The sequence below is a fragment of the Rhinopithecus bieti genome, unplaced genomic scaffold (genome assembly GCF_001698545.2).
Source record: "Rhinopithecus bieti isolate Rb0 unplaced genomic scaffold, ASM169854v2 scaffold_39746, whole genome shotgun sequence".
NCBI classification, from domain to species: Eukaryota; Metazoa; Chordata; class Mammalia; order Primates; family Cercopithecidae; genus Rhinopithecus; species Rhinopithecus bieti.
The window spans coordinates 552,087-560,774 of NW_016816960.1; positions in this window are offsets into that span (position 1 = coordinate 552,087).

The window sequence follows — 8,688 nt, forward strand, 5'->3', positions numbered from 1 at the left end:
AAAAAAGAAGTCTTTGCCAAATCAAGGTCATGACTGTTTGCCCCATTATGAAATAAAAAAAAGACAAAATGTTTGTAAGTTTTAAATCTTTTTTTTCTTTGTTTAGGTTTTAGTTTTAGTACTTACGTTGAGTTATTTGATCCATTTAGACTTTTTTTTTTTTTTTTAGACAAAGTCTCGCTCTGTCGCCCAGGCTGGAGTGCAGTGGCCGGATCTCAGCTCACTGCAAACTCCGCCTCCCGGGTTTACGCCATTCTCCTGCCTCAGCCTCCTGAGTAGCTGGGACTACAGGCGCCCACCACCTCGCCCGGCTAGTTTTTTGTATTTTTTTTAGCAGAGATGGGGTTTCACCGTGTTAGCCAGGATGGTCTCGATCTCCTGACCTCGTGATCCGCCCATCTCGGCCTCCCAAAGTGCTGGGATTACAGGCTTGAGCCACTGCGCCCGGCCCCTAACTTCATTCTTTTGCATGCTGCTATCCAGTTTTTCAGGCATCCTTTGTTGAAAAAGGTATTCTTTCCTCATTAAATGATCATGGCATTTTGTCAAAAATTCATTGACTAGGCCAGGCACGGTGGCTCACACCTGTAATTCCAGCACTTTGGGAAGCCAAGGCGGGTAGATCACCTGAGGTCAGGAGTTTGACCTCCTGGTCAACATGGTGAAACCCTGTCTCTACTAAAAATACAAAAATTAACTGGGCGTGGTAGTGCAAGCTTATAGTTCCAGCTACTTGGGAAGCTGAGGCAGGAGAATTGCTTGAACCCAGAAGGTGGAGGTTCCAGTGAGCTGAGATCAGGCCACTGCACTCCAGCTTAGGCAACAGAGTGAGACTCAGTCTCAAAAAAAAAAAAAAAAAAAAATTGACCATGGATTATCGGTTTATTTTGGACTCTCATTTCTATTCCACTAACCTATATGTCTATCCTTGTGCTGCTAGGACCACACTGTCTTGATTACCATTGCTTTGTAGTAAGTTTTGAAATTGGGAAGTGTGAATTATTCTATTTTGGTCTGTTCTGGAATTGGTTTTGGCTTTTCTGGGTCCTTTGCAATTCCATATATTATTATTACTATCATTATTTTAAATTTTAGAGATGTAGTTGTGCTCTGTCGCCCAGGCTGAAGTGCAGTGGTGTGATCATGGCTCACTGTAGCCTCAACTTCCTGTAGCTGGGACTACAGACACACACCACCACATCTGGCTAATTTTTAATTTTTTGTAGAGACAGGGTCTCACTACATTGCCCAGACTGGTCTTGAGCTCCTGACCTCAAGTTAATCCTTCTGCTTCAGCCTCCTCAGTAGCTGAGATTCCAAGTATGCACCATTTTGCACTGGGCAGATTTTTAAAAAGCTCTATTGCAATCGTGTATTACTGTATTAATCATATCCTTTTAGCCATGTGCAGTGGTGCACACCTGTGGTCCCAGCTACTTGGGAGGCTGAGTTGTGGATGGATCACTGGAGCTCAGAAATTCAAGACCAATCTGGGAAAAATAGCAAGACCCCTATCTCTTTATTCTTTTTTTTGAGATGGAGTCTCACTCTGTTGCCCAGGCTGGAGTGCAGGGGCGCAACCTCAGCTCACTGCAACCTCTGCCTCCTGTGTTCAAGCAATTTTCGTGTCTCAGCCTCCCTAATAGCTGGGATTATAGGCCTGCATCACCACGCCCAGCTAATTTTGTATTTTCAGTAGAGATGGGGTTTTGCCATGTTGGCCAGGCTGGTGTTAAATTCCTGACCTCGGCCGGGGCAGTGGCTCAAGCCTGTAATCCCAGCACTTTGGGAGGCCGAGACGGGCGGATCACAAGGTCAGGAGATCAAGACCATCCTGGCGAACACGGTGAAACCCCGTCTCTACTAAAAAAATACAAAAAACTAGCCGGGCGAGGTGGTGGGCGCCTGTAGTCCCAGCTACTCAGGAGGCTGAGGCAGGAGAATGGCGTAAACCCGGGAGGCGGAGCTTGCAGTGAGCTGAGATCCGGCCACTGCACTCCAGCCTGGGCTACAGAGCAAGACTCTGTCTCAAAAAAAAAAAAAAAAAATTCCTGACCTCAAGTGATCTGCCAGCCTCCCTCAGCCTCCCAAAGTGCCGGGATTACAAGCGTGAGCCACCATGCCCAGCCAAGACCCCCACCTCTTAAAACAAAATCATGGGCTGTTTTTTTTTTTTTTTTTTTTTTGAGATGAAGTCTCGCTCTTTCACCCAGGCTGGAATGCAGTGGTACAATATTGGCTCACTGCAATCTCTGCCTCCCAAGTTCAAGTGATTCTCTTGCCTCGGCTTCCCAAGTAGCTGGGATTACAGATGTGTGCCACCACATCTGGCCAATTTTTGTACTTTTAGTAGAGACAGGGTTTCACCATGTTGACCAGGCTGGTCTCGAACTCCGGACCTCAGGTGATCCACGTGCCTTGGCCTCCCAAAATGGGGGAATTACAGGCATGAGTCATCACGCCTATTTTCTCTGGTTTGATGCTTTGACATCTTCGGGCCTTGCTGACTCTGGAGGGACTGCCCCCACCAGGGTTAGTCAGTTCCTAGAGATAGTAAAATACTTGCCAGTAAGTATGCCTTTTATATGTAAACCAACCAATCCAGAGCCCAAACCCCCAACCACTATCCTCCTGCCCTGACTACCCTGGGGACAGGTAGGAGATGACTAGGGAAAGACCCTATGCCCCAGGGCATGCTGAAATTATTCTAACATGCCTATCCAGGACCCTGGAGGTGACTCATGCCTGTAATCCCAGGAATTTGAGAGGCCAAGGCATGAAAATTGTTTTAGCCCAAGGGTTGGAAACCATTCTGGGCAATATGGCAAACCCCCATCTGCCTCTACTAAAAATACAGCAGGGTGTGTAGTCCCAGCTACTCTGGAGGCTGAGGTTGGAGGACTGCTTGAGCCCAGGAGGTTGAAAATGCAGTGAGACGTGATAGAGCCACATATTCCAACCTGGGTGACACAGGGAGACCCTGCCTAAAAAAACAAAACAAAAACTAGGACATCCTGGTCGGGCACAGTGGCTCATGCCTGTAATCCCAGCAGTTTGGGAGGCTGAGGTGGGTGGATCACCTGAGGTCAGGAGTTCCAGACCAGCCTGGCCTACATGGGACAACCCCATCTCTACTAAAAACACAAAAATTAGCCAGGCATAGGCCGAGCACGGTGGCTTACACCTGTAATCCCAGCACTTTGGGAGGCCAAGGCGGGTGGATCACCTGAGGTCGGGAGTTCGAGACCAACCTGCCAACATGGAGAAACCCGGTTTCTACTAAAAAACAAAACAAAACAACCACCACAACAAAAAAACAAAATTAGCTGGGTGTGGTGGCACATGCCTGTGATTCCAGCTACTGGGGAGGCTGAGGCAGGAGAATCACTTGAACCTGGGAGATGGAGGTTGCAGTGAGCTGAGATCGTGCCATTGCACTCCAGCCTGGGCAACAAGAGTGAAACTCCATCTCAAAAAAAAAAAAAAAGAAAAGAAAAATTAGCCAGGCACGGTGGCATGCGCCTGTAATCACAGCTATCCTGGAGGCTGAGGCCGGAGAATCACTCGAACCCGGGAGGTGGAGGCTGCAGTGAGCCGAGATAGCAACTTTGCACTCCAGCCTGGCAACAGATGGAGACTCCATCTCAAAAAGAACAACAACAACAACAAAACAACAACAACAAAAATCCCAGATTATATGAATAGATCTATAAGAAGTAAAGAGATTGAATTAATCAGCTGGGCATGGTGGTTTATGCCTGTAATCCCTAAACTTTGGAAGGCTGAGGTGGGCCGATCACCTGAGGTAGGAGTTTGAGACCAGCCTGGCCAACATGGCGAAACCCTGTCTCTTCTAAAAATACAAAAATTAGCCAGGCATGGTGGTGTGTGCCTGCAGTCCTAGCTACTTGGGAGGCTGAGGCAGGAGGGCCGCTTGAATCCAGGAGGTGGAAGTTGCAATGAACCGAGATTGCACCACTGCACTCCAGCCTGGGTAACAGAGTGAGACTGTCTCAAAAAAAAAAAAAAAGATTAAATTAATAATCAAAAACCTACCCACAAGGAAAAGCCTAGTCCAGATGGCTTTATCACTTAATTCTACCAAATGTTTGCAAAATACCAATTATTCACAAACTCTTCAAAAACAGGAATGAATTCATTTATGAGCCAGTATCACCCTAATACCAAAAAACAGAAAAAGAAATCCCCACAGAAACATAGGTTGAGTGCCTTGATTCAAGACTATAATCCCAGCACTTTGGGAGACTGAGGTGAGAAGATCACTTGAGCCCAGGAGTTTGAGACTAGCCTGGGCAATATAGTGACACCTTGTCTCTACAAATAATTTAAAAATTAGCCGGGCGTAGCTGGGCACCCGTGGTTCACGCCTGTAATCCCAGCACTTTGGGAGGCTGAGGTGGGCGTATCACGGGGTCAGGAAATCAAGACCATCGTGGTTAACACGGTGAAACACTGTCTCTACTAAAAATACAAAAAATTAGCCGGGCATGGTGGCGGGCGCCTGTAGTCCCAGCTACTGGGGAGGCTGAGGCAGGAGAATGGCATGAACCCAGGAGGCAGAGCTTGCAGTGAGCCAAGACTGCGCCACAGCATTCCAGCCTGGGGGAAAGAGCGAGACTCTATCTCAAAAAAAAAAAAAAAAAAAAAAAAAAAAAAAAATTTGCTGGGTGTGGTAGTGCGCACCTCTGGTCCTAGCTACTTGGGAGGCTGAGGATTCACCCCGTCAGATTATCTGTTTCTTCTTGAGTAACTTTTTTTTTTTGAAACAGTTTCGCTTTGGTTGCCCAGGTTGGATTGCAATGGTAGGATCTCAGCTCCCTGCAACCTCCGCCTCCCAGGTTCAAGTGATTCTCCCACTTCACACTCCCAAGTAGGTAGGATTACAGGCATGTGCCATCATGCCCGGCTAATTTGGTATTTTTAATACAGACGGGGTTTCACTATGTTGGTCAGACTGGTCTCGAACTCCTGACCTCAGCTGATGCACCCACCTTGCCTCCCAAAGTGGCATGAGCCACTGTGCCCAGCTTTTTTTTTTTTTTTTCTGTGAGACAGAGTCTTGCTCTGTTGCCCAGGTTGGAGTGCAATGGCACCATCTCTGCTCACTGCAACCTCCATCTCCCAGGTTCAACTGATTCTCCTTCCTCAGCCTCCTGAGTAGCTGGGATTACAGGTGCCTGCTACCACGCCCCCCGGCTAATTTTTGTATTTTTAGTAGAGATGTGGTTTCACCATGTTGGCCATGCTGGACTCGAATTCCTGACCTCAGGAGGCTGAGGCAAGTCGATCACTTGAGGTTAGGAGTTCAAGACCAGCCTGGCCAACATGGTGAAACCCCATCTCTACTAAAAATACAAAAATTAGCTGGGCATGGTGGCGGGTACCTGTAATCTCAGCTACCCAGGAGGCTAAGGCATGAGAATCGCTTGAACCTGGGAGGCAGAGGTTGCAGTGAGCTGAGATAGCGCCACTACACTCCAACCTGGGTGACAAGAGCGAAACTCCGTCTCAAAACAAAAAACAAAAAAAGGAAAAGCTGGGCACGGTGGCTCACGCCTGTAATACTAGCACTTTGGGATGCCAAAGCCGGGTGGATCACGAGGTCAGGAATTCGAGACCAGCCTGGCCCACATGGTGAAACCCTGTCTCTAATAAAAATACAAAAGTTAGCTGGGCGTAGTGGTAGGTGCCTATAGTCTAAACTACTTGGGAGGCTGAGGCAGGATAACTGCTTGAACCTGGGAGGTGAAAGCTGCAGTGAGCCGAGATCACACCACTGCACTCCAGCCTGGGCAACGTAAGGAGACTCGGTTTCAAAAAAGAAAAAGAGGCTGGGTGCCGTGGCTAACGCCTGTAATCCCAGCACTTTGGGAGGCCGAGGCGGGCCGATCACCTGAGGTCAGGAGTTCAAGACCAGCTTGGCCAACATGGTGAAGCCCCATCTCCACTAAAAATACAAGAAAAATCAGCCAGGTGTGGTGGTGGGCACCTGTAATCCCAGCTACTTGGGAGGCTGAGGCAGAAGAATCACTTGAACCCGAGAGATGGAGGTTGCAGTGAGTGGAGAATGCACCATTGCACTCCAGCTTGGGCAACAAGAGTGAAACTCCGCCTCAGGAAAGGAAAAAAAAAAAAGAAAAGAAAAGGACTATCTGCAGCTGACTGTGGCCATCATATTAGTACGTATTTAGACTTGATTAGATTTATTATTTTTTGGATAAGGGTCTGCCTTTGTCACCCAAGCTGGAGTGCAGTGGCGCTATCATGGCTCACTGTAGGCTGGAGCTCCCAGGCTCAAGCAGTTCTCCCAAGTATCTGGGACCACAGGTATTTGCCACCACACCTGGCAGCTAATTTTTGTATTTTTTGTAGAGATGGGATTTCGCTATGATGCCCATGTTGGTCTGGAGCTCCTGGGCTCAAAGGATCCACCCACCTCAACCTCCGTAAGTGCTGGGATTACAAACATAAGCCGCAGCACACGGCCAAGAGTGACTTTTTTTGTTTTTGTTTTTTTTGCTTTTTTTTTTTGTTTTTTTGAGACGGAGTCTCGCTCTGTCACCCAGGCTGGAGTGCAGTGGCCGGATCTCAGCTCACTGCAAGCTCCGCCTCCCGGGTTCACGCCATTCTCCTGCCTCAGCCTCCCAAGTAGCTGGGACTACAGGCGCCCGCCAACTCGCCCGGCTAGTTTTTTGTATTTTTTAGTAGAGACGGGGTTTTGCCGTGTTAGCTAGGTTGGTCTCGATCTCCTGACCTCGCGATCCACCCGTCTCGGCCTCCCAAAGTGCTGGGATTACAGGCTTGAGCCACCGCGCCCGGCCGACTTTTTTTGTTTTTTGATGTGAAGTCTTGCTCTGACACCCAGGCTGGAATGCAATGGCATGATCTCAGCTCACTGCAGCCTCTGCCTCCCGGATTCAAGCAATTCTCCAGCCTCAGTTTCCCAAGTAGCTGGAATTACAGGCGCCTGCCACCGTGCCCGGCTAATTTTTATTTTTTGAGACGGATTCTCACTCTGTCTCCCAGGCTGTAATCCAGTGGCATGATCTCGACTCACTGCAACCTCTGTCTCCTGGGTTCAAGTGATTCTCCTGCCTCAGCCTCCCAAGTAGCTGGGATTATAGACACGTACCACTATGCCTGGCTAATTTTTGTATTTTTAGTAGAGATAGGTTTTCATCATTTTGGCCATGTTGGTCTCAAACTCCTGACCTCGTGATCTGCCCTCAGCCTCCCAAAGTGTTGGGATTACCGGCGTAAGCTACCATGCCCAGCTAATTTTTGTATTTTTAGAGATGGGGTTTCACCATGTGGGCCAGGCTGGTCTTGAACTCCTGTCCTCAAGGGAACCACCCACCTCAGTCTCCCATAGTGCTGGGATTACAGGAGTAAGCCACTGTGCCCAGTCAATGACATTTTTATCTTTCCTAATCCTCTATCATCCCTTCTCAAATAATTCAGTCCTAAAGTCATTCGATTGGAGAGAGCAAGGCATGTCTAAGCATATTTAGGGTGGACTAGCATGGCATGTTGGGAAGGCTGGTTGGAGAGTAGCTACGTAGGAGGGTAACTCAGCATGGAGACTGGGTATATCTGGAGAACTAAGAAAACAAATAAACATATTGAAAATAATGGCAGCCAAATCACTGTGAGAGAAAAATTTACAAATATGCATTTACTCAAGTTTGGAACGGTTTGAGTTTGTGTGACAAAAATAAGTGGAAAGTTTGATGAGGAAATGAATTATTTATATACTTTTTTTTTGAGTGGGAGTCTCGCTCTGTTGCCCAGGCTGGAGTGTAGTGGCCTGATCTTGGCTCACTGCAGCCTCTGCCTCCTGGGTTCAAGTGATTCTTCGATTCTCCTGTCTCAGCCTCCCAAGTAGCTGGGATTACAGGTACATGCCACTGTGCCCAGGTAACTTTTATACATATATTTTTTGAGACGTAGTCTTGCTCTGTTGCCCAGGCTGGAGTGGAGTGGCACAATCTCAGCCCACTGCAACCTCCACCTCCCAGGTTCAAGCAACTCTTCCTGCCTCACCCTACCGAGTAGCTGGGATTACAGGTGCCCATCACCATGCCTGGCTAATTTTTTTGTATTTTTTAGTAGAGATGGGGTTTCGTCACGTTGGGCAGGCTGCTCTTGAACTCCTGACCTTGGGTGATCAGCCCGCCTCGGCCTCCCAAAATGTGGGATTACAGGTGTAAGCCACTGCTCCTGGCCTAATTGTTGTATTTTTGTAGAGACAGGATTTTACCATGTTGGTCAGGCTGGTCTCAAACTCCTGACCTCAGGTGATCAACCTGCCTCAGCCTCTCAAAGTGCTGTGATTACAGGCATGAGCCACAGTGCCTGGCCACTTCTTTTTTTTTTTTTTTTTGAGACGGAGTCTCGCTCTGTCACCCAGGCTGGAGTGCAGTGGCCGGATCTCAGCTCACTGCAAGCTCCGCCTCCCGGGTTTACGCCATTCTCCTGCCTCAGCCTCCCAAGTAGCTGGGGACTACAGGCACCCGCCACCTCGCCTGGCTAGTTTTTTTGTATTTTTTTAGTAGAGACGGGGTTTCACTGTGTTAGCCAGGATGGTCTCGATCTCCTGACCTCGTGATCCGCCCGTCTCGGCCTCCCAAAGTGCTGGGATTACAGGCTTGAGCCACCGCGCCCGGC